Source organism: Heptranchias perlo, chromosome 2 (assembly GCF_035084215.1).
Source record: "Heptranchias perlo isolate sHepPer1 chromosome 2, sHepPer1.hap1, whole genome shotgun sequence".
Lineage (NCBI taxonomy): Eukaryota > Metazoa > Chordata > Chondrichthyes > Hexanchiformes > Hexanchidae > Heptranchias > Heptranchias perlo.
The window spans coordinates 3365111-3391942 of record NC_090326.1 but is presented as its reverse complement, the minus strand read 5'-3'; the positions used below and the strand labels follow the sequence as shown (position 1 = coordinate 3391942).

Sequence of the window (26832 nt, the reverse complement as noted above, 5' to 3'; positions counted from 1 at the left end):
AACACAAGTGAGAACCAGGCTGAATATAGAAAGTTCAGAGAGGAAGTGAAAAAGGAAATAAGAGGAGAAAAGAGAGAGTGTGAGAATAGACTGGCGGCCAACATAAAAGGGAATCCAAAAGTCTTCTATAGGCATGTAAACAGTAAATGGGCAGTAAGAGGAGGGTCGGGAATGACTAGCGACCAAAAAGGAGACCTACTCATGAATGCCGAGGTGTTAAATGAGTACTTTGCATCTGTCTTTACCAAGGAAGAAGATGCTACCAGAGTCTCGGTAAATGAAGATGTAGTTAAGATACTGGATGGGCTACAAGTTGATAAAGAAGAGGTCGTAGAAAGGCTAGGTGTACTTAAAGTAGATAAGTCACCCGGTCCGGATGGGATGCACCCTAGGTTGTTGAGGGGAGTAAGGGTGGAAATTGCGGAGGTACTGGCCATAATCTTCCAAACATCCTCAGATACAGGGGTGGTGCCAGAGGACTGGAGAATTGCAAACGTTACACCCTTGTTCAAAAAAGGGTGTAAGGATAAACCCAGCAACTATAGGCCAGTCAGTTTAACCTCATTGGAGGGGAGACTTTTAGAAATGATATTCCGGGACAGAATTAACAGTCACTTGGACAAGTGTAGATTGATTAGGGAAAGCCAGCATGGATTTGATAAAGGCAAATCATGTTAAATCAAATTGATAACGTTTTTTGATGAGGTAACAGAGAGGGTAGATGAGGGCAATGCAGTTGATGTGATGTTTATGGACTTCCAAAAGGTGTTCAATAAAGTGCCGCATAATAGGCTTGTCGTCAAGATTGAAGACCGTGGAATAAAAGGTGCAGTAGCAACATGGATAAAGAATTGGCTAAGGAACAAGAAAGAGAGAGTAATGGTGAACGGTTGTTTTTCGGACTGGAGGGAGGTGTGCAGTGGGGTTCCACAGGGGTCAGTACTGGGACCCCTGCTTTTCTTGATATATATGAATGACTTGGACTTGGGTGTACAGGACATAATTTCCAAATTTGGGAGTGAAACAAAACTTGGAAGTGCAGTGAACATTGAGGATGATGGTGATAGACTTCAAGAGGCAATAGACAGGCTGGTGGACTGGGCGGACACATGGCAGATGATATTTAATGCAGAAAAATGCGAGGTGATGCATTTCGGTAGGAAGAATGAGGAAAGGCAATATAAACAAGAGGGCACAATTCTAAAAGGGGTTCAGGAACAGAGAGATCTGGGGGTATATGTGCACAAATCATTGAAGGTGGCAGGGCAGGTTGAGAAAGCAGTTACAAAAGCGTAGGGGATCCTGGGCTTTATAAATAGAAGGCTAGAGTACAAAAGCAAGGAAGCTATGGAGAACCTTTATAAAACACTGGTTCGGCCACAACTGGAGTATTGTGTCCAGTTCTGGGCACCGCACTTTAGGAAATATGTGAAGGCCTTAGAGAGGGTGCAGAAAAGATTTACTAGAATGATTCCAGGGATGAGGGACTTTAGTTACATGGTTAGACTGAAGAAGCTGGGGTTGTTCTCCTCGGAACAGAGACAGTTGCGAGGAGATTTGATCGAGGTATTCAAAATCATGAAGGGTCGAGACAGAGTAGATAGAGAGAAACTGTTCCCATTGGCGGAAGGGTCAAGAAACAGAGGATATAGATTTAAGGTGATTGGCAAAAGAACCAAAGGCGACATGAGGAAAAACTTTTTTACACAGCGAGTGGTTAGGATCTGGAATGCACTGCCCGAGGGGGAGGTGAAGGAGATTCAATCATGGCCTCCTTCTGTGCTGTAACATTTCTATGATTATCTGATCTCACCTGGGGTGGGAATGAGCCCCACTCTGAACTGGAAAGACACAGTCTCAGTCTCCAGCCTGTGCGAAGTGAACTGTTCTCAGGTTCATGGGTTCGAGCCCCTCGTTGGGCGGTTCCTATTTTAATATTTAGGCTGATTTCACAGGCGATTCCCAGTTATGAATTCCCCAGGCAGAGAATTCAAGGAGTATTTGATATAAATTATATTCAAGGACAGTATCATAAATGTCCTCCTTGATTCCGGACTCTGATCTCTCTCCAACGGCTCACTGCTGCAGGTTGAACTTTATTTCATTTCACCCGCAGCTCGGGGTCAGTGCGGATCTGAGGGAGCTCGGGCCGTCTCCCCCTTCACAACCCATCAGAGGGAGCTCAGGTCCGTCTCTCCCTTCACAACCCATCAGAGGGAGCTCGGGCCCGTCTCTCCCTTCACAACCCATCAGAGGGAGCTCAGGCCCGTCTCTCCCTTCACAACCCATCAGAGGGAGCTCGGGCCCGTCTCTCCCTTCACAACCCATCAGAGGGAGCTCAGGCCCTTCTCTCCCTTCACAACCCATCAGAGGGAGCTCGGGCCCGTCTCTCCCTTCACAGCCCATCAGAGGGAGCTCGGGCCCGTCTCCCCCTTCACAACCCATCAGAGGGAGCTCGGGCCCGTCTCCCCCTTCACAACCCATCAGAGGGAGCTCGGGCCCGTCTCCCCCTTCACAACCCATCAGAGGGAGCTCGGGCCCGTCTCCCCCTTCACAACCCATCAGAGGGAGCTCAGGCCCGTCTCTCCCTTCACAACCCATCAGAGGTAGCTCGGGCCCGTCTCCCCCTTCACAACCCATCAGAGGGAGCTCGGGCCCACCTCTCCCTTCCCAACCCATCAGAGGGAGCTCGGGCCCGTCTCTCCCTTCACAACCCATCAGAGGGAGCTCGGGCCCGTCTCTCCCTTCACAACCCATCAGAGGGAGCTCGGGCCCGTCTCTCCCTTCACAACCCAGCAGAGGGAGCTCGGGCCCGTCTCTCCCTTCACAACCCATCAGAGGGAGCTCGGGCCCGTCTCCCCCTTCACAACCCAGCAGAGGGAGCTCGGGCCCACCTCTCCCTTCACAACCCATCAGAGGGAGCTCGGGCCCATCTCTCCCTTCACAGCCTATCAGAGGGAGCTCGGGCCCGTCTCTCCCTTCACAGCCCATCAGAGGGAGCTCGGGCCCGTCTCTCCCTTCACAACCCATCAGAGGGAGCTCGGGCCCGTCTCTCCCTTCACAACCCATCAGAGGGAGCTCGGGCCCGTCTCTCCCTTCACAGCCCATCAGAGGGAGCTCGGGCCCGTCTCTCCCTTCACAACCCATCAGAGGGAGCTCGGGCCCGTCTCTCCCTTCACAACCCATCAGAGGGAGCTCGGGCCCGTCTCTCCCTTCACAACCCATCAGAGGGAGCTCGGGCCCGTCTCTTCCTTCACAACCCATCACTGCCGAGAAAACAAAGAAGAATTCTACGCACAAATTGTGTTCCGTGACTTTTTATAAACACTTCAGTGTATTTCACCCCATATCCAAGGCTGTGATTTCTCGGATACTGAGTGACACAGATTGTAATGTGCGTCAGTAAACATACCCAGATACTGAGTGACACAGGTTGTCATGTGTGTCAGTAAACATACCCAGATACTGAGTCACGCAGATTGTAATGTGTGTCAGTAAACATACCCAGATACTGAGTGAAACAGATTGTAATGTGTTTCACTAAACAAACCCAGATTCTGATTGACAGAGATAGTAATGTGTTTCTCTGAACATCCCCACATACTGAGTAACACAGATTGTAATGTGTGTCAGTAAACATCCCCACATACTGAGTGACGCAGATTGTAATGTGTGTCAGTAAACATACCCGGATACTGAGTAACACAGATTGTAATGTGTTTCAGAAAACATACCCAGATTCTGAGTGACACAGATTGTATCAAGTGTTTCAGTAAACATACCCACATACTGAGTGACACAGGTTGTAATGTGTTTCAGTAAACATACCCGGATACTGAGTGACACAGGTTGTAATGTGCGTCAGTAAACATACCCGGATACTGAGTGACACAGATTGTAATGTGTTTCAGTAAACATACCCGGATACTGAGTGACACAGATTGTAATGTGTTTCAGTAAACATACCCGGATACTGAGTGACACAGGTTGTAATGAGTGTCAGTAAACATACCCGGATACTGAGTGACACAGGTTGTAATGTGCGTCAGTAAACATACCCGGATACTGAGTGACACAGATTGTAATGTGTGTCAGTATGCATACACAGATACTGAGTTACTCAGATTGTAATGTGTGTCAGTAAACATACCCGGATACTGAGTGACACAGATTGTAATGTGTGTCAGTAAACATACCCGGATACTGAGTGACACAGATTGTAATGTGTGTCAGTATGCATACACAGGTACTGAGTGACTCAGATTCTAATGTGCATCAGTAAACATACCCGGATACTGAGTGACTCAGATTGTAATGTGTGTCAGTAAACATACCTGGATACTGAGTGACACAGATTGTAATGTGTTTCTCTCAATATACCCACATATTGTCAACAATTTTACAACAACAAGTTATAGTCCAACAATTTTATTTGAAATTCACAAGCTTTCGGAGGCTTCCTCCTTCCTCAGGTGAATGTTGTGGAAAATACCCACATACTGAGTGTACCCACATACTGAGTGACACAGGTTGTAATGTGTGTCAGTAAACATACCCGGATACTGAGTGACACAGATTGTAATGTGTGTCAGTATGCATACACAGGTACTGAGTGACTCAGATTGTAATGTGTGTCAGTAAACAAAGCGGTATACTGAGTGATACACGGTGTCATGTGTGTCCGTAAGCATACCTGGATACTGAGTGATACAGGTTGTAATGTGCGTCAGTAAACATACCCGGACTCTGATTGACATTGGTTGTAATGTGTTTCAGTAAACTTTCCCACATACGGAGTGAAACAGATTGCAGACAGAGGTGGAAAGACAAAAAGACGGATGAAATCAGGAGGGAGAAAGAGAGAGAGAGAGAGAGGGGCACAGGGAGGCAGATGTAAAAAAGGCAGAATCATAGAAAGTTACCGCAGAGAAGGAGGCCATTCGGCCTGTCGTGTCCGTGCCGGCCGAAAAACAGCAGTCCAGTTTAATCCCACTTTCCAGCACTTGGTCCACAGCCCTGTAGGCTACAGAACTTCGAGCGCACACCCAAGTACTTTTTAAATGACTTGAGGGTTTCTGCCTCTGCCACCCTTTCAGGCAGTGATTTCCAGACCCCCACCACCCTCTGGGTGAAAAAAATTCTCCTCAGCTCCCCTCTAATCCCCTTACAATCACTTTAAATCTATGCCCCATGTTCACTGGCACCTCTGCTAAGCGAAATAGGTCATCTCTCTTCACTTTATCTAGTCCTGTTATAATTTTACATACCTTAACATCACCCCTCAACCTCCTTTGTTCCAAAGAAAACAACCCCATCCTATCCAATTTTTTCTCATAACTAAAATTCTCTAGCCCTGGCAGCATCCTCGTAAATCTCCTCTGTACCCTCTCTAGTGCAATCACGTTTTTCCTGTAATGTGGTGACCAGAAGTGTACGCAGTACTCAAGCTGTGGCCTAACCAGTATTTTATACAGTTCTGTCATAACCTCCCTGCTCTTATATTGTATGCCTCGGCTAGTAAGGAAGGTATCCCTTATGCCTTTTTAACCACTTTATCTACCAGTCCTGCTACCTTCATGGATCTGTGGACGTGCACTCCAAGGTCGCTTTTGATCCTCTACACCTCTAAGTACCCTCCCATTTACTGTCTACTGCTTTGTCTTATTTGCCCTCTCCAAATGCATTAACTCACACTTCCTTGGATTGAATTCCATTTTCTCTGCCCACCTGTCCGGTCCATTGATATCTTCCTGCAGTCTGCAGCTTTACTCTTCACTATCAACTACACAGCCAATTTTTGTATCATCTGCAAACTTCTTGATCAAGCCTTCTCAAACTTCTCATTCAAGTCCAAATCATTAAAATATACCACAAAAAGCAAGGGACCTTGTATCACAGGGAACAGCCTTCCAGTCACAAAAACACTTGTCAACCATTACACTTTGCTTCCTGCCACTGCGACAATTTTGGATCCAATTAGCCACTTTCCCTTTCATCCCACAGGCTTTTACTTTTTTGACCAGTCTGCCATGTGGGACCTTGTCAAAAGCCTTGGTAAATCCATGTACACTACCTCAAATGCGTTACCCTCATGGCCCCTTCTTATTACCTGCTCAAACAAATCAATCAAATTAGTCAGACATGACCTTCCCTTAACAAATCCATGCTGACTATCCTTGATTAACTCGTTCCTTTTTAAATGACGATTTATGCTGTCCTTCAGAATCGATTCCAATAATTTGCCCACCATCGAGGTTAGACTGACTGGAATATAATTACTCGGTCTATCACTTTCTCCCTTTTTAAACAACGGTACGATGTTAGCAGTCCTCCAATCCTCCGGCACCATGCCTGTGTCCATGGGAGATTGGAATATGATTTTAGAGCCTCTGTTATTTTCTCCCTTGCTTCTCTTAGCAGCTGGGGATATATTTCCTCTGTGTCTGGCGATTTATCGACTTTCATAGATGCTAAACATCTTTACCTCATTCAATATTTCATAATCCTCCTCCTTAACTACATTCTCTGCATCGTCCCTCTCTTTTCTGAAGAAAGACGCAATGTATTCATTAAATAACATACACACATCTTCAGACTCCACACATAGGTTAACTGTACTTTCTTTAGTTATCTTTTTACTCTTTATGTATTTTCAAACATTTTTGGGTATTCCTTAATTTTAGTTGCAGGATTTCTTAATGCCCCCCCCAACTTTGCTTTCCTAATTTCCTTTTTAATATCACCCCTGCACGTTCTATACTTGTCTTGGCTTTCTGCAGTATTGAGATCTCGCTGTCTGACATAAGATTCACTTTTTGACTTATCTTATCCTGTATGCTTCTTGTCATTCACGGGGCTTTAGATTTGGCAGTCCCGCCCTTTTTCTTTGTGGGAACATGTTTCCTCTGAACCCCTTGAATCTCCCTCTTGAATGCCTCCCACTGCTCTGACACTGATTTACCTTCAAGTAGCTGTTTCTGTCCACTTTTGCTAAATCACTTCTCAGCTTAGTAAAATTGGCCTTTCCCCAATTTAGAACAGTAATCCTGTTCTATTTCTGTCCTTTTCCATAACTATACTAAATCTAACTGAATTATGATCACTACCAGCAAAATGCTCTCCCACTGATACTCCTTCCACGTGCCCAGCTTCATTCCCCAAAACTAAGTCCAGAACTGCCCCTACTTGTTGGGCTTGCTTCGTACTGGCTAAAAAAGTTTTCCTGAATGCACTTTAAGAATTCTGTGCTCTCTATACCTTTAGCACCGATTCGATCCCAGTTAATATTAGGGTAGTTGACATCCCCTACTATTATTGCTCTATTGTTTTAGCACTTCTCAGAAATTTGCTTACATATTTGCTCTGCTATCTCCCTCTGAATGTTTGGTGGTCTATAGTACACTTCCAGCAGTGTGGCTGCCCCTTTTTTGTTCTCCAGCTCAACCCATGTGGCCTAATTTGATGATCCTTTTAACATATAATTCCTCCTCACAGCCATAATTGTTTTTTTGTAACCAATATTGCAACTCCCCCTATTTCTTTATCTCCCTCTCCATCTCGTCTGAAAACTCTGTAACCAGGAAGGTTGATCTGCTATTCCTGCCCCTGTTTAAGCCATGCTTCTGTACTAGCTAAGATATCGTACTTCCACGTATCTATCTGTGCCTTTAGCTCATCTGCCTTATATTCACTATAATCCTTGCATTGAGGTATATACCATTAAGCATGGCCAAATACTTTTGTTGTCTAGTTTCTAACCTTTGTTTGCTCTGCCTTTAAAACTAATTTTCTGCCTTCCATTTCCAGCTCTGCTTCTCGCCCTTCTGAATCTATGCTCAGGTTCCCATCCCCCTGCCAAGCACATTTGAACCCTCCCCAACATCACGAGCAAACCACACCACAAGGATATTGGTCCCGGCCCTGTTGAGGTGCAACCTGTCCGACTTGTACAGGTCTCACCTCCCCCTGAAGTGAACCCAATGCCCCAGGAATCTAAAGCCCCCCCTCCTTCCCCATCTCTCCAGCCACGCGTTCATCTGCTTTATCCTCCTATTTCTACAACCGATAGTGCATGGCACTGGGAGTAATCAAGAGATTACTTCCTTTGAGGTCCTGCTTATTAATCTCTTTCCTAACTCCTTAAAATCTGTCTACAGGACCTCATCCCCCTTTCTATCTATGTCATTGGTACCAATATGGGCCATGACCTCTGGCTGTTCACCCTCCCCCTTCAGAATGTACTGCATCTGCTCGATAACATCTTTGACCCTGGCACAAGGGAGGCAATATACCATCCCGGAATCATGTCTGCAGCCACAGAAACGCCTATCTGTCCCACTAACTATAGAATCCCCTATCACTATCGCTCTCCTGACCATGCTCATCCTCCCCTTACAGCTGAGCCACCCATGGTGCTGTGGACTTGGATCTGGCTGCACTCCCCAGAGGAACCCTCTCCCCCACCAGTATTTATATTTGAATACTGGCTAGAGAGTGAGATGCCCTCAGTGGAGACCTGCTCTACCTGCCTCGTCCTCCTTCTCTGTCAGGCGGTCACCGAGTCCCTCTCTGCCTGCACTCTCTTAAACTGTGGGGTGACCACCTTCTGAAACGTGCTATCCATGAAACTTTCAGCCTAGCGGCTTCACTGCAGTGGCACCAGCCGCTGCTCAAGCTCCGAAAACCGGAGCTCAAGCTCCTGCAGTTGATGACACTTCCTGCACTCCAGGAGAGGGAAAGTTTCCTGGAGTTCCCACATGGCACAGGCCGTGCATTCAACTGGTCTGAGGTGCCCTGTATGACTCGATTTATTATATTATTAACTAAACTTAAAAAAACGAAAAAACTTTAAAAAAAACTCACCAGAAAAAATACTCACCAGCTACTCACCAATCAGCTCCTTCCCTTGTGCTGAATTCACTTCAGGTGTTTTTTTTTACCTCTCTTCCCGCCGGTGCTCCGCTCTCCGTCCCTTCTCTTGTATTATCCATGATCCGGCGCTCCGCTCTCTCGCTCCTCCTTTTATCGCTGATCCCGCGTTCCGCTCTCTCTCTCCTCTCTCGCTCCTCCTTTTATCGCTGAACACGCGCTCATCTCCCTCTCCTCTCTCGCTCCTCCTTTTATCGCTGATCCCGCGTTCCGCTCTCTCTCTCCTCTCTCGCTCCTCCTTTTATCGCTGATCCCGCGTTCCGCTCTCTCTCTCCTCTTTTGCTCCTCCTTTTATCGCTGATCCCGCGCTCATCTCCCTCTCCTCTCTCGCTCCTCTTATCGCTGATCCCGCCTTCCGCTTTCTCTCTCCTCTCTCGCTCCTCCTTTTATCTCTGATCCCGTGCTCCGTTCTCTCTGCCTGCAGAGAAGGCAGAGAGAGAAGACAGGCAGCGACATAGAAACAGAGAGAGAGAGATGAGTAGAAAAAAAGCCAAGAGTAACAGATAGAAAAGGTTGAGACATAAACAGCGGCAGAGAGATGGAAATTAAATAGAAGTAGAAATAACAAGATAGAAAAACAAACAGAAAATAAAAAAAGGATCAACGATATTACACAGAGAACAAACACAATAAAAGATGGACAACCATATATATTGACAGAAGGGTAGAAACAGGAATGAGAATAGAACACAGAAAGCATGCAATAACCAAACAAACTGTGTAATCAGCCTGGAGTGTGTGAGAGTGCTGACTAGCAGAACAGCAGCAGATGAAGCAGGCCAGACAGTTCATGTTTGTTCCGGGGTAATGCTCTTGTTTATATAATGTTGAGAGTTCTAAAGGTGATGCCTCGAGGCTGCAAAATAAAGTCACCCAGTCTTGTTCAACTGACCCTGACCATTACTTATTGCAGGAGTTTCCCCAGAGCATTTTTGTAGTAAAAATTCACCTGATAAACGAAAGCCTGATATTAAATCGGCTCCAGTATGTCTGAACAAAAAGGATTCTTAAAAAGTGAAAGGACTGTTAAAAGGAGTGTTAAGGACACATTGCAAAAGATCACACAACAGAGGATGGATCGCCATAGCATCAAGAACGATTCCAGAAGGGCTAGAGGTCGTTTGAACACCTGCCTGCTTAATGTGGTTACGTTGTGGCCGCTGAGACAAAACAAGTGAAGTGTCAATCAATCGTGGGTTGTATTTGTAGCAACCTGTTGTGGAAAAGCCACCGCCCCAGAGGTGTGGTTCTGTGTTAAAAAGGTCTTTGAAAGCTGGCAGAAGTTGAGTGGGAAGAGACACAGATCCACCAGGACTGCTCCAATCTCGCCCTTCGCTTCCTGGCAGCGCCACCACACTTCAATCTTCAAGGCTGCTCCCTGCCTCCCAGTTTGATGCCTCCATGCAGGTTTAGAGACTGCCTGTGAATCAGATGAACTGATTGCAAGAGAAAGCCATGCGACCCTACAACGGTATCCATCAAAATACCTGGAATATTTCCGGCAATCTTGAGCCAACTATAAGGATATGACTTTCCTTATAGGGTTAGTCTAAGATAAACATTTGATTTCCAAACTGTTATGCATTTTGAGAATTCAGAATGTGTTGTTTTGCTGTTGTTAAAGCAATTCTAAATCGGGCACCAACCCAATATTTTGTTTAAAATCTAATGTCAATTTTCTAGTGTATTAATAATAAATGATTGTTTTTTTTTATAAAACCCTGGTTTGTGCCTGAAGTTTCTTTAGAAAAAAGACTCCATAAAATTAAATCTTGTGGAGATAAAAAGACATTGCCCCAAATTAAAATGTAAAATCACTTTGCACCTTTTTGCTCCAACATCTGTACCATGTGTAACTTTCCCAGAGACCTGTTGGATTCTATAATAAATCACAATGTACTCTTACCCCCTCTGCAGTGTTACTAAACTGGACAGGGTCCCGCAACTCTATTCTGCAATGCTACTGTTACAAATACTGTTATTGCATCAGATTAAATTGAAATATCAATAATGGAGAACGCAAACCTAGATCCGAACTACTTTAACGTTGAGTTCAATTTTACTTTGATTTATTTACTAGAAGCTGGAATTGCATTCTCTACACAAAATGGCTAATTTGACCTTCCCTCCGAATGTCTGGTCTCTCCATCTCTGTAAGCATTATGTCGAAATAACCAAATGTTAATCGATTTTATTTGCAGAAGTTCACGTTTTAGTGTTTAATTCACTCACTGCACCACTGTCTTTGTCTTAAACACCAGATAGTGCCATTCTCACTCAGTTTGTATCTTTAATTATAGTGCAACAGTGATTCAACAGGAACAGCAAATGACCCCTCTCCGTGGCTCTCACCATAACAAGTTTTGACTGGAATGTGTGTTTTGTTCATGACGAAGATGAAACAATTTTGCACGGTTATAATCACCACACTTTAATAGAATAGTAACGGTTGAAACATAAGATATGTTGTCTCCAAACCAGCTATGATTTTTACACAAAGCCTTTGATTCTTCATTAAATTTCGTTAAACTGACACCTTCATCCTTACTTTGCCTACTCCGGCAGAATCCTAACGACCTAATCTAAAACAAGTGTAGCCTCTATTAAAATAATACATTCTCATAATACATTAATACTGACTTTTGTATTCTTATTCTTTTTTTTACTATATTATACACATGGATATAGAGATTTAAATATAAACTAAATCTGCTCAGGAAGGAGAGAGTGTAAACATGGAGAAACGGTCTGAAATTTGGGAACGACATAAAATTAAAGACATAAATCACCAAAGGAAGGAAAAAATTGAAATTACAAACAGAGAATGGCCTGTAACTGTTCACGAACACTTCAGCAGTGAGACTGGGAATAAGCTGCGAAGAGGGCCTTAAACTGATCACAGGCACGTCAGGAGAGAGACTGGGAATAACCTGCAGAGAGGGAATGAAATTAGGAATGAACAGAGATTAAACATGGAAATCACCTCAGGAAGAAGAGAGCGAATAAATTAGTGGAAGGATCTGATGCCAAGAATCAGCAAAGATTTCAATCTAAAAATGACTTCTGGCAGAGACACAAGGAAAAACACAGAGATAGGATCCGGAAGTAGGAATACAGATTTAGCAGCAAAATCACGATAGCAGGGAGAGAGGGAAAACATGAAGATAGGGGCAAATATTGGGAAGAAACAAGGACCTAAATATAAAAATCACCTCAGGGAGCAGATGTGGAATAAAAATGTGTCGGGGACTTGCGAAAAATAGAGAATTAACCGTAAATATCACCCCGGAAGGGGGGAATTAAACACATAATAATCGCTGGACAAAAGATGAGCAAGGTCCAGCTAGTCCGATACAATGATAATGAAGTTGGTGATTAATCATAGCACTCGATTACCATCAATGGGCTAGATTGTGACACATTGTGATCGTGTAAATAGGGTGAGAATGAATTGACAGTCCCTTTTACATCTCTCCAATTTTTATTTCATTGAGATGTAAAACCTGCTGCGGATTCCCTGTCACCCGTTTTACACGACCGCACAAAGTCCCAATCTACCCCAATGAGTCGACAACAGACCCAGATATGAGCTATGGAAAGCTTTGTGAACCATAGGGCATAAATTGATTTCCGGCCGTAGTGTAAAACGTTCGGTAACGAATCAGCAGCCCCTTCTACAATCCGCCCGATTTCCTTTAACATTGAAATCAATTGTTTGGAAAATCGGACCAACAATAAAACGGGCTGCTGGTGCTCTATCGCTCATTTTACACTGTCGCTCATTTTGCGCTTTCGCTCATTTTGCACTACTGCCGGAGACCAATTTCAGCCCCAGTTTTTTTTCAGAGAGCATTGAATTTTGTAAGTCATCTGGGGAAGTAGTGTGCGATGGGATACTCTGCGATTGTGTGTACAGTCTGCCAGAGAACAGTTTGTGATGGAAAGATTTCATTCTGCAAGTGCTGTTGATGTCAGGGCTGATTCCACGAATGGGCGCTCCCAGCGATGAGCGCCACTCTCGGGGAGAGCCGAGCTCTCAAACACAAGGCCGCAGCGCTTTATTTCCACCCACTAATTTAAACCGACTGGAGTCAGACGCAACCCGTCTGTGGGCCCGAGATTTCCCCATCCCGCCACTCCACCAGTTGTGTCAGACCTTTAGTTTCTAAAGAAGCAGATTCTAAACGTGCAAAGACAGAAAACCCTGGTGAAAGCAACTCAGAAACAAGGAGGGTAAAATTCAACTTCGACCAGGGCACAACACAGACGGTAATGGATGGGCCGCCCATTATACATCCCACTCAATTCTCCTTTCCATTGAAGTCATGGGGTGCAAAACGAGCGGCCGATGCACTGCGGCCTATAATTCCGCCCCGCCGAAGTTACATTTCATCCCTGATAATCCACAGGGTGCAGCCACCAGCCTCCGACCTGATCCGGGGCACTCAGCCGATTGACTCCAGACTGAAATCATTGAACACCTGTCAAGCAGCCCATATCTTTCCACATCTCGGATAGTCGAACACTTAATTCCTGCACCAAAACATTGTTTAAGCCTGGTCAACTTGAGTATAAGGAACATAACATTTTAATTTATGACTGTTATCAATCTAACGCAAACTATCTTCCCGTCAGCCATTCTGTGTCAGCAATGAGACTTGGACATGAGATAAAGGATCAGCCATGATCATATTGAATGGCGGAGCAGGCTCGAAGGGACGAATGTCCTACTCCTGCTCCTATTTTCTATGTTTTCTATGTTTATGTTTTCTAAGGAATTCAGGAGAAACTTCTTTATCGAGAGAGTGGTTAGAATGTGCAATGTGCTACCACAAGGAGTAGTTGAGGCGACTAGCATAGATGCATTCAAGAGGAAGTTAGATAAGCACACGAGGGAGAAAGGAATAGGAGGATATTCTGATACGGTGAGGTGAAGTAGGGAGGGAGGAGCGTAAAAACTGGCTGGACCTGTTGGGCCGAATGGCCTGCTTCTGTGCCGCAGCTTCTACGAGATAGAATGTTGATGTGCTCGCAGGGCCTGCTTCTGCTCTCATCTCACTTGTACTTGCCATGCCTACTGGGTTCAGTCCATAACCACAAACTGGAATGAAACAACCTCATTAACCACGTCATCAGAAACACTGAAATCAGCAACCATTTCTTGCATGTCATTGGTACTGGGAATGGGCTCGGTTGCGCTGAAGGTCAGCGTGAGACAGACCAAATTGTTACAATGAAGTTGTGAAAGCCCTGAGATATGATGTTGTTAAAGGCATCACACAATTAATCTATGGAAGCCGTAATAGCTGCCATTCAGAAGTAACGAACTCCCTTAGAATCTCCACCAGATTCCTTGCTGCTGCTGGAATCACCTGGACTGTCACATTGTCCAGAGTGATCTGCCTGGCCTCACATACCTCATGCGTTGTCTTACAAATGCGGCTCTTGAACTTCTCCAACTAATCGGCCATCTCCAGAATGTGGGAGATGAATGTCTCCACGGCCTGCACATTAGGTCTGTGCGACCAAGTCTTAATTCTCTTGAAGACTGGGACCCTCAGCCAAGGACAGTTGTTTCTCGGCCTCCCCAGGGGAGAAATATAGAACTATTTCCAGCTCCTCCTGCTCGCTGGTGCTTGGTGCTTCACCCCGTGATATATCCTTAGCCGCACTTTATACATCCTCTCGAGAGGGTTCATCTGGGTTGGTGATGGACACGGTGCAGCAATAGATGCTTCGCAGTTATCAAGCTCACTACCATATCCTTACTTCTTTAAATGGTGGGAGACCTTACAATTAACAACAACTTGCATACATAGCGCCTTTAACTAAAGAAAACACCCCAAGGTGCTTCACAGGAGCGTTATCAGATAAAATTTGGTACCGATCCACAAAATGAGATATTAGGGCAGGTGACCTAAAACTTGGTCAAAAAAAGTTACGTTTTAAGGGGCGTCTTAACGGATGAGTGAGAGGTAGAGAGGCTGAGAGATTTAGAGAGTGAATTCCAGAGCTTCGGGCCTAGGTATTTGAAGGAACTGCCGCGATTGGTGGAGCGATTAAAATCGGGGATGCGCAAAAGGCAGTAATTGAAGGTATGCAGAGAGGGTTATCGGGCTGGAGGAGGTTACAGAGATAGAGGGGGATTTGAACGAAAGAATGTTAATTTTAAATCGAGCCGTTGTCGGAACGGGAGCTAATGTATGTCAACAAGCATAGGGGTGAAGGGTGAATGGGCCTTGGTGTGAGTTTGGATATGGACAGCAGGGTTTTGGATGAGCTCAAGTTTATGGAGGGTGGGATACCGGAGGTCGGCCAGGAGAGCATTGGAATAGTCAAGTCTAGAGGTAACAAAAGCATCGATGAGAGTTTCAACGGGAGATGGGCAGGGTGTAGACGGGTGATGTTACAGAGGTGGAAATAGACCGACTTGGTGAGGAGAGACTATGTGGTCAAAAGCTCAGCACAGAGTCAAATAGGACTCCGACATTGTGAAAAGTTTGGTTCAGCTTGAGACAGTGGCTCAGCAGGTGGATCGAGTCGGAGGCTATGGAATGGAGTTTGTGGTGGGGCCAAAGACAATGGTTTCGGTCTTCCCAATATTTAATTGGAGGAAAATTCATTACTGAATTTCGGACAAGCAGCGTGACAAATCGAAGGCAGTGGAAGGATCGAGAGAGGTAGGTAGGTGAGGTAGAGCTGGGTATGGTTAGAGTACATGTGTGTATCTGATGCTGCATGTAGCGGAGAAATCGGAGGGTGTCAAGGATAGATCCTTGCGGGCTGTTGACCTTCTTCCTCCTAAGTTTCACCACCACATGCTTCGAGTAAGTACAAGACACTTGATGGTGGAATATACAGAACAGACTGTAATCCTTTACAGTGCAGGTGGTCAATTTATACCGTATACAGGAATAGCTCCGGATCCCTCTCTCTTTCGAGCTCTCCCAACTAACTCTGGAACTATCCACCCTTCTTATACACTTCAGTTTTCTGACTTCAAAGGTATACCTCACAGATAAGACTTCATGACTGATCTGTTCTTGGATTCTTTCAAGAACAACTTATTAAATAAACAGTCTTAGTTGAGTACATTCCATAAGCAAGACTTCCTGACAAACTGTCCTCGGAACCTTTCAAGAACAGTTTATTGACAGCTTATTTACCTAAACCACCACTCTATACCATGGTTAATTGATCCCTCTACCTATGTTTATTACACTAATCACTAAGTTGTACAATAATCACTCATGGTCGATGCAATCCCAAACACTATCTCTTTGCAACACCCCTTTGTAGATTGTTATCAGACACTTGAAGAAGTCCATCGCCTCTTCTCCCAATTCCCTTCTAGTTTCCTGTTTATCTTATAAAGCCTGTTGCTTTCATAACCATTTGTAGTTATACAGGTTATTTCGATTATTAACCATTAACTCTCCAACATTTCCAACATATTCACCACTTTTTATTTCTTCTTATGCATCATATAGTGATGATGTGGAGATGCCGGTGATGGACTGGGGTTGACAATTGTAAACAATTTTACAACACCAAGTTATAGTCCAGCAATTTTATTTTAAATTCACAAGCTTTCGGAGACTTCCTCCTTCCTCAGGTAAATGTTACAGGAGCTCCTTGAAGCCTACGCATTTATACATATAGAACAATACATGGTGTTTACAGACTGCCCCTGCAACTGCCCGTTGCCAAGGCAATCACCGTGTTCAGACAGAGAGGTGTCACCTGCAGAACCCCCGAATACACATTCAACAAAAAAACAAACAGGGAAAAAAAACAGAGAGAGGCAGAAACATCCGGAAGGCAGAGAGAGCCAGCAAATGACCCATTATATTAAAAACAGATAACATTTGTTCGCTGGTGGGGTAACGTGTAGCGTGACATGAACCCAAGATCCCGGTTGAGGCCGTCCTCATGGGTGCGGAACTTGGCTATCAATTTCTGCTCGACGATTTTGCGTTGTCGTGTGTCTCGAAGACCGCCTTGGAGTACGCTTACCCGAAGGTCGGTGGATGAATGTCCATGACTGCTGAAGTGTTCCCCGACTGGGAGGGAACCCTCCTGTTTGGCGATTGTTGCGCGGTGTCCGTTCATCCGTTGTCGCAGCGTCTGCATGGTCTCGCCAATGTACCATGCTCTGGGGCATCCTTTCCTGCAACGTATGAGGTAGACAACGTTGGCCGAGTCACAGGAGTATGAACCATGCACCTGGTGGGTGGTGTCCTCTCGTGTGATGGTGGTATCTGTGTCGATGATCTGGCATGTCTTGCAGAGGTTACCGTGGCAGGGTTGTGTGGTGTCGTGGACGCTGTTCTCTTGAAAGCTAGGTAATTTGCTGCGAACGATGGTCTGTTTGAGGTTGGGTGGCTGTTTAAAGGCGAGTAGTGGAGGTGTGGGGATGGCCACAGCGAGGTGTTTGTCCTCATTGATGACATGTTGAAGGCTGCGGAGAACATGGCGTAGTTTCTCCTATAGTGAGGTGGACTGTGTATGATGAGATGGACTGTGTATGGTGAGGTGGACTGTGTGTACATTACAGGCTTCAGTTGCTCTTCTGACAGTTGGGTCAATGACATTATCTTCTTCGCCCAACTGCAAAGTGTTAACATGATGATCAGTAACAGAATCTGAGAGGTCACAATGCAAACTATGGGGTGCAATGCAATATTCGAAATTTCCAGTGGCTGATGGTGACCACGCTAGTTACTGCTCCCACTTAGAAACGACTCCCACCCTTGTAATATCTCCCACCCTAGTAACAGCTCCCACCCTAGCAAAGACTCCCAGCCTAGTAACAATGCGACCCAGTAAAGGCTCCCACCCTCTTAACGGCTCCCACCCTAGTAACGACTCCCACCATGAGTGCTTAAACTCACGCTCTGTTCTCGTTTGGATCACCTTTATCTGATCCATATCGTCTTCAGTTCCCAAATCTAACCTCCAATCACTATATTTCAACTTGTTCAGTTCCATCTTCACATGCTCATTACCTATTAATTGTCTACTTTTCTTGATATTTAGTCCCACCTCCATATTACTAATCGAATAGTTAAACTGTCCCACAGTCTTACAATATACCATTGTGGAGCATTCAACAAGGAACCGTCATACATTGATATCGATCGAGTACCGTGTACACAATACAATACATATATATAGTCTGACAATCGATCAGATCAATAGTCACAATATTACATTTAGTTCGAAAACATAACAGTCCACGTCTAGCACAAAATAACATAGGCTCACAAGTTTCCACACATGGGTTACAATCACCCGAGTTACGTTCTCTCTAATCGGCTGAGTGGGTGGAAAGCTTATCCATCCAAACTTATTATCCAGGCAACTGGTTACATGATAGTGCAGATAGCTGCCTGTTGCGGTATCAAAGGTGGATCCCCAGTCTTCTCGGTCTTTACAAACGTATCGGAGCCCCCCTATAATTAGTCTCACGTCAACATAAGAGTATAGCATTAACATCCTGTGGGATTCACCAGAACTATTGGCAAACCATTTCAGTACACAGTCCGGACAGTAGGGCCCAGGAGCGCAGGTTACCATTAGCAAACTGGCTAAGATGACTAGAAAGTTGACTCCAGCCCAGTAGGGTAATTGAGTGCCTATGGTCTGTTGTAGTGACATTTTCTAGCCATCCATGACAGCTTGAATATCGAGACAGACCACAGCCCAAGATATCTTTAAAGGATCCGAAGTAATTGCTCTTAATTTTATCCCATAAATCTTATGATTCAGTAATTACCATATTTACAAGCTCCTGAGCCATGGCTGATTCAGCCCCGAGCTCACCTTTCATGGAGTGGGCCACTGCTTGTACATCTTACAACGCTTGTAATTTGTTCACGAGGACCTCATTACTCAGCATTAAGGGACGCCGCTCCCAGTGTTACTCAGGCCGCTTGGGTATCTAGACGGTCATGTTTTACTCTAATTTGGACACTGGACAAGGACCGTGAACATTTATTATACTTCTGCGACAAATCACATTAGGATAGGATAAATGGTTCACCCTTATAGGAAACGATATCATATTGCCTGCTCTCCCACACAAAAATGTCAGGAGAGTGGAAGTGTTACGTGCAACCTCCCAATATTGCCTGTGTACGTATGTGAAGTATTTACACAGATGTTCATGGCAATATTCTATTGTTGGTTGAAAAGTTTTACGTGTAAGAGGTTTCATTACCATGCCACCACGCAGTGAGAAAGTGACTGAGGATGGTTCCATCATTACCCCAGACCATTGATATCACTCCACACGGAGGCCGAGCCCCTTTTGTGAACTATCTGAGAACGGACTTTTTATTGTAAACAATCATCGTGTCCCATACATTCGTCACTGCATCACATAAAAGGCTGCAGCTGCGACGCGCAATCCTCTTTCTTAATACACGTACAAAGTTGTTATTTAATTTACACCGTAAGCACCCTGGCGCAAACATAACAGAAATATAATATTGTCCCCGCATTCCATTGTTGTAAGGACCTTAACTCTGCCGTCCAAAACTGATTCATTGATTCTCAAAGCATTTCACCGAGCAATTATACCAACACAAAGACTCATCTCGGGTCACATCGGTAAAAGCAGTCCCAGAGATACGACAGTGATCATTTACTTCTTCCACCCATTCAGCCCGATGGATAACAAGGCTCGGTTGGACAAAGGCAAACGTTTCATAGGTGAGAGTTTTATTCAGTACCATTGTAAACCAACCATGAGCAAAAACATACCACAGACAAGAGAGTATAACCACGATGCCATTTCTCTGAATCGCATTGGATCGTGGCTCGATTCACTACCAGGGATTCTTTATTAGCGCTCATCTGTAAGAGTAACAACGTTTTCATCGTTCACTTCAACATTTTCTCCTTCTTCTGATTGTTGACAAGGTTCAAGCAGAGTCAAGCACATACTAGAAACCAAAAAAAAAAGATACACAATTTTTTGTGGAAGCCGTCAACTTCTTAGCAGGAAGAAGACGGACACAGGCATCACCAACCTGTGCCACACAGCAGTTCACAGCTTTCAAGTTAACTTTTAAAAAAAACTTTGCCGAATGAAGAAGAGCAACATTCCATTCTTCTCTTATAAAGATTTCGTGTCTGCTAAACATGCTCAAAGTTCCGAATACAACTAAACCCAGATTTTTTTTTCGAAGTCGTCTACTCTGACTTTAACACTGTGCAACAATGCTATAGTCCATTCCACTAGATTTCATCAGATTGTTATCACAGAGACAGCAGTAGATCCTTTAAACTTGAGGGAAGGAAACGGAGCGACAGCCAACAGCATCGAAATATTGACAAAGGCTTTTAAAGAGACAATACCATTCAGACAGTCTTTTTACAGAGACAGTGAAAACAAAATAATTTGTACGATGGAATAATGTGTCTCACTTCTGATTTTTTCTCATTTCCCCCTTTTGTGTTCCAAGTGGTTTAATTTGTGTTACACGCGACCATGAGACTCCCAATGACCCAATGTTGACAGCATCTTCAGACAGAAAATCTTCCCACAAACTTTGATCAGCGTCAACACTTTTTAAAGAAAAATAAGCATTATACAGAAGGCATCAAAGTGCATTGTGTGTCGCTCTAATGGCTTGTTAGATTAAAGAATGATCGGCTGCCCGCTGCTCGATTAGCATTTATGGTGGCGAAAAAGCAAATGTTGATCAGGAACAAGCATTGGGCTCAGTGGTGGGACATTCGTTGGGACCAGAACGACGAGCACCAAGAAAGCAATGTTCCCTGAACGGGAATCGAACCCGGGCCATGGCGGTGAGAGCGCCAAATCCGAACCACTAGACCACCAGGGAAGCTACGGCTGATGCATGCGAGAGAGGAGTCCAACCTTTTCTTTCCTAATTGTCCCTTTGAAATTCAGGTCTCTTTCGATCCAAAAAAAAGCTGCTGCCCAAAATGGCATTTTCTTTTAGTACATCGGAACATGGAACATTCACGGCACAGCGGGAGGCCATTCGGCCCATCGTGTTTGTGACGGTCATCGAACAACATAAAACACTGGTTCAGACAATGACAGCACCAAGTTCGGGTAGGCATGCACACAAAATGGATGAAAGATGATGGACTTTGGGAGACGATGGGTTTTGCAGATGCCAGGATAAATAAACTGAAAGAGCTCATCAGCCTGCTTCTTTCAGATACTGAATGTCTTTATGCTCAAGAGATGTTCTCACTGCCCATTATCTCCAGTCGCACACTCCTTCCAATCTTGCACACCTCCCTTCGCTTTGTAACCTTGCATTTTTTTACAGTGGGCCTCATTTTGAAGAAAGCGGTGCTGTGATCAGCTGGTGTTGTTAAGGAGATGTAGTGGCAGAAGAGACATAAAAGTCTAAAAAAACAGTGACTGTGCTGACACTGTGAGCTATAGTTAAAGGTTGGCGACAATTAGAGTGTCAGGCAGCAGATCTTTTCCAAATCTGCTGGAAATGGCAACAAAAACCTTCCCACAAACTTTGATCAGCATCACGACTCTTTAAAAATAAATACTGGCATTTTACAGAAGGCAAGAAAGTACACTGTGTGTCACTCTAATGGGTTGTGAGATAAAGGAATGATGGGCAGCCCCTTGTTGCAACCACAGCAGTGTAAAACTGATAGCGATCAGGAGCAATCACTGGCATCAGAACGAACAGCACTTTGCAAATAACGTTCCCTGACCGGGAATCGAACCCGGGCCGCGGCGGTGAAAGCGCCGAATCCTAACCACTAGACCACCAGGGAAGCACATGGCACGATCTTGCAGGCCATCAGTCCAAGCCTCTTTTTCCTATTTGTCTCTGCATTTCACGTCCCTTTCTCCCCAAACAAGCTGCTCGGCCAAAATGGCATTTTCTTTTCGTACATAGAAACACAGAACATTCAGGGCACAGAAGGAGGCCATTCGGCCCATCGTGTCTGCGACGGTCATCGAAGAACATGAAACACTTGTTCAGACAATGACAGCACCAAGTTCGGGTCGGCATGCACTCGAAATGGATGAAAGATGTTGGGCATTGAGGGACGTTGGGTTTTGCTGATGCCAGGAGAAATAAACTCAAAGATCTCATCTCCCTCCTTTCAGGTACTGATAATGTTCAAGAGATGTTCTCACTGCCTCAGGCCCATTATCTCCAGTCGCACACTCCTTCCAATCTTGCACATCTTCCTTAGCTTTGAAAACGCTCATTTTTTACACTGGAATTCAATTTGAAGAAAGAGGTGCTGTGATTAGTTGGTGTTGTTAAGGAGATGTCGTGCCAGGAGAGACATAAATGGCTAATGAGAACAGTTACTGTTCTGACACTGTGAGCTACAGTTAAAGGTTGGCGACAATTAAAGTGACAAGCAACAGGTCTTTTCCGAATCTTGGGAGAAATGGCAACAAAAATCTTCCCACAAACTTTGATCAGCGTCAACACATTTTAAAGAAATGTAGGCATTTTACAGAAGGCATGAAAGTGCATTGTATGTCGCTCTAATGGCTTGTTAGATTAAAGAATGATCGGCTGCCCGCTGCTCGATTAGCATTTATGTTAGCGAAAAAGCTAATGTTGATCAGGAGCAAGCATTGGGCTCAGTGATGGGACATTCGTTGGCACCAGAACGACGAGCACCAAGAAAGCAATCTTCCCTGACCGGGAATCGAACCCGGGCCGCGGCGGTGAGAGCGCCGAATCCTAACCACTAGACCACCAGGGAAGATACGGCTAATGCATGCGAGAGAGGAGTCCAACCTTTTCTTTCCTAATTTTCCCTTTGAAATTCAGGTCTCTTTCGATCCAAAAAAAAGCTGCTCGCCCAAAATGGCATTTTCTTTTAGCACATTGGAACATAGAACATTCACGGCACAGTGGGAGGCCATTCGGCCCATCGTGTTTGTGACGGTCATCGAACAACATGAAACACTGGTTCAGACAATGACAGCACCAAGTTCGGGTAGGCATGCACACAAAATGGATGAAAGATGATGGACTTTGAGAGACGATGGGTTTTGCAGATGCCAGGATAAATAAACTGAAAGAGCTCATCAGCCTGCTTCTTTCAGATACTGAATGTCTTTATGCTCAAGAGATGTTCTCACTGCCTCAGGCCCATTATATCCAGTCGCACACTCCTTCCAATTTTGCACACCTCCCTTCGCTTTGAAACCGTGCATTTTTTTTTACACTGGGCCTCATTTTGAAGAAAGCGGTGCTGTGATCAGCTGGTGTTGTTAAGGAGATGTAGTGGCAGAAGGGACATAAAAGTCTAAAAAAACAGTGACTGTGCTGACACTGTGAGCTATAGTTAAAGGTTGGCGACAATTAGAATGTCAGGCAGCAGATCTTTTCCAAATCTGTTAGAAATGGCAACAAAAACCTTCCCACAAACTTTGATCAGCGTCACGACTCTTTAAAAATAAATACTGGCATTTTACAGAAGGCAAGAAAGTACATTGTGTGTCACTCTAATGGGTTGTGAGATAAAGGAATGATGGGCAGCCCCTTGTTGCAACCACAGCAGTGTAAAACTGATAGCGATCAGGAGCAATCACTGGCATCAGAACGAACAGCACTTTGCAAATAACGTTCCCTGACCGGGAATCGAACCGGAGCCGCAGCTGTAAAAGCGCCGAATCCTAACCACTAGACCACCAGGGAAGCACATGGCACGATCTTGCAGGCCATCAGTCCAAGCCTCTTTTTCCTATTTGTCTCTGCATTTCACGTCCCTTTCTCCCCAAACAAGCTGCTCGGCCAAAATGGCATTTTCTTTTCGTACATAGAAACACAGAACATTCAGGGCACAGAAGGAGGCCATTCGGCCCATCGTGTCTGCGACGGTCATCGAAGAACATGAAACACTTGTTCAGACAATGACAGCACCAAGTTCGGGTCGGCATGCACTCGAAATGGATGAAAGATGTTGGGCATTGAGGGACGATGGGTTTTGCTGATGCCAGGAGAAATAAACTCAAAGATCTCATCTCCCTCCTTTCAGGTACTGATAATGTTCAAGAGATGTTCTCACTGCCTCAGGCCCATTATCTCCAGTCGCACACTCCTTCCAATTTTGCACATCTTCCTTAGCTTTGAAAACGCTCATTTTTTACACTGGAATTCAATTTGAAGAAAGAGGTGCTGTGATTAGTTGGTGTTGTTAAGGAGATGTCGTGCCAGGAGAGACATAAATGGCTAATGAGAACAGTTACTGTTCTGACACTGTGAGCTACAGTTAAAGGTTGGCGACAATTAAAGTGACAAGCAACAGGTCTTTACCGAATCTTGGGAGAAATGGCAACAAAAATCTTCCCACAAACTTTGATCAGCGTCAACACATTTTAAAGAAATGTAGGCATTTTACAGAAGGCATGAAAGTGCATTGTATGTCGCTCTAATGGCTTGTTAGATTAAAGAATGATCGGCTGCCCGCTGCTCGATTAGCATTTATGTTGGCGAAAAAGCTAATGTTGATCAGGAGCAAGCATTGGGCTCAGTGATGGGACATTCGTTGGCACCAGAACGACGAGCACCAAGAAAGCAATCTTCCCTGACCGGGAATCGAACCCGGGCCGCGGCGGTGAGAGCGCCGAATCCTAACCACTAGACCACCAGGTAAGCTACGGCTGATGCATGCGAGAGAGGAGTCCAACCTTTTCTTTCCTAATTGTCCCTTTGAAATTCAGGTCTCTTTCGATCCAAAAAAAAGCTGCTCGCCCAAAATGGCATTTTCTTTTCGCACATTGGAACATAGAACATTCACGGCACAGTGGGAGGCCATTCGGCCCATCGTGTTTGTGACGGTCATCGAACAACATAAAACACTGGTTCAGACAATGACAGCACCAAGTTCGGGTAGGCATGCACACAAAATGGATGAAAGATGATGGACTTTGAGAGACGATGGGTTTTGCAGATGCCAGGATAAATAAACTGAAAGAGCTCATCAGCCTGCTTCTTTCAGATACTGAATGTCTTTATGCTCAAGAGATGTTCTCACTGCCTCAGGCCCATTATATCCAGTCGCACACTCCTTCCAATCTTGCACACCTCCCTTCGCTTTGAAACCGTGCATTTTTTTTTACACTGGGCCTCATTTTGAAGAAAGCGGTGCTGTGATCAGCTGGTGTTGTTAAGGAGATGTAGTGGCAGAAGAGACATAAAAGTCTAAAAAACAGTGACTGTTCTGACACTGTGAGCTATAGTTAAAGGTTGGCGACAATTGGAGTGTCAGGCAGCAGATCTTTTCCAAATCTGCTGGAAATGGCAACAAAAACCTTCCCACAAACTTTGATCAGCGTCACGACTCTTTAAAAATAAATACTGGCATTTTACAGAAGGCAAGAAAGTACATTGTGTGTCACTCTAATGGGTTGTGAGATAAAGGAATGATGGGCAGCCCCTTGTTGCAACCACAGCAGTGTAAAACTGATAGCGATCAGGAGCAATCACTGGCATCAGAACGAACAGCACTTTGCAAATAACGTTCCCTGACCTGGAATCGAACCCGGGACGCGGCGGTGAAAGCGCCGAATCCTAACCACTAGACCACCAGGGAAGCACATGGCACGATCTTGCAGGCCATCAGTCCAAGCCTCTTTTTCCTATTTGTCTCTGCATTTCACGTCCCTTTCTCCCCAAACAAGCTGCTCGGCCAAAATGGCATTTTCTTTTCGTACATAGAAACACAGAACATTCAGGGCACAGAAGGAGGCCATTCGGCCCATCGTGTCTGCGACGGTCATCGAAGAACATGAAACACTTGTTCAGACAATGACAGCACCAAGTTCGGGTCAGCATGCACTCGAAATGGATGAAAGATGTTGGGCATTGAGGGACGATGGGTTTTGCTGATGCCAGGAGAAATAAACTCAAAGATCTCATCTCCCTCCTTTCAGGTACTGATAATGTTCAAGAGATGTTCTCACTGCCTCAGGCCCATTATCTCCAGTCGCACACTCCTTCCAATCTTGCACATCTTCCTTAGCTTTGAAAACGCTCATTTTTTACACTGGAATTCAATTTGAAGAAAGAGGTGCTGTGATTAGTTGGTGTTGTTAAGGAGATGTCGTGCCAGGAGAGACATAAATGGCTAATGAGAACAGTTACTGTTCTGACACTGTGAGCTACAGTTAAAGGTTGGCGACAATTAAAGTGACAAGCAACAGGTCTTTTCCGAATCTTGGGAGAAATGGCAAAAAAAATCTTCCCACAAACTTTGATCAGCGTCAACACATTTTAAAGAAATGTAGGCATTTTACAGAAGGCATGAAAGTGCATTGTATGTCGCTCTAATGGCTTGTTAGATTAAAGAATGATCGGCTGCCCGCTGCTCGATTAGCATTTATGTTGGCGAAAAAGCTAATGTTGATCAGGAGCAAGCATTGGGCTCAGTGATGGGACATTCGTTGGCACCAGAACGACGAGCACCAAGAAAGCAATCTTCCCTGACCGGGAATCGAACCCAGGCCGCGGCGGTGAGAGCGCCGAATCCTAACCATTAGACCACCAGGGAAGCTACGGCTGATGCATGCGAGAGAGGAGTCCAACCTTTTCTTTCCTAATTGTCCCTTTGAAATTCAGGTCTCTTTCGATCCAAAAAAAAGCTGCTCGCCCAAAATGGCATTTTCTTTTAGCACATTGGAACATAGAACATTCACGGCACAGTGGGAGGCCATTCGGCCCATCGTGTTTGTGACGGTCATCGAACAACATAAAACACTGGTTCAGACAATGACAGCACCAAGTTCGGGTAGGCATGCACACAAAATGGATGAAAGATGATGGACTTTGAGAGACGATGGGTTTTGCAGATGCCAGGATAAATAAACTGAAAGAGCTCATCAGCCTGCTTCTTTCAGATACTGAATGTCTTTATGCT

The 26832-nt window shown here is 44.9% G+C and overlaps 6 non-coding genes across 6 annotated transcripts; all 6 read right to left on the bottom strand.

Moving 5' to 3' along the window:
- Positions 1-20711: 20711 nt before the first annotated feature.
- On the bottom strand, positions 20712-20783 carry trnae-cuc (transfer RNA glutamic acid (anticodon CUC)). Its single transcript has one exon. It is a non-coding gene; the product is annotated as a tRNA-Glu (tRNA).
- An 859-nt stretch (positions 20784-21642) lies between these two features.
- Positions 21643-21714, bottom strand: trnae-uuc (transfer RNA glutamic acid (anticodon UUC)). Its single transcript has one exon. It is a non-coding gene; the product is annotated as a tRNA-Glu (tRNA).
- Positions 21715-22599: 885 nt separating this feature from the next.
- Positions 22600-22671, bottom strand: trnae-cuc (transfer RNA glutamic acid (anticodon CUC)). The gene has a single exon. It is a non-coding gene; the product is annotated as a tRNA-Glu (tRNA).
- Positions 22672-24497: 1826 nt separating this feature from the next.
- trnae-cuc (transfer RNA glutamic acid (anticodon CUC)) lies at positions 24498-24569 on the bottom strand. The gene has a single exon. It is a non-coding gene; the product is annotated as a tRNA-Glu (tRNA).
- An 868-nt stretch (positions 24570-25437) lies between these two features.
- On the bottom strand, positions 25438-25509 carry trnae-uuc (transfer RNA glutamic acid (anticodon UUC)). The gene has a single exon. It is a non-coding gene; the product is annotated as a tRNA-Glu (tRNA).
- An 885-nt stretch (positions 25510-26394) lies between these two features.
- On the bottom strand, positions 26395-26466 carry trnae-cuc (transfer RNA glutamic acid (anticodon CUC)). Its single transcript has one exon. It is a non-coding gene; the product is annotated as a tRNA-Glu (tRNA).
- Positions 26467-26832: the final 366 nt, after the last annotated feature.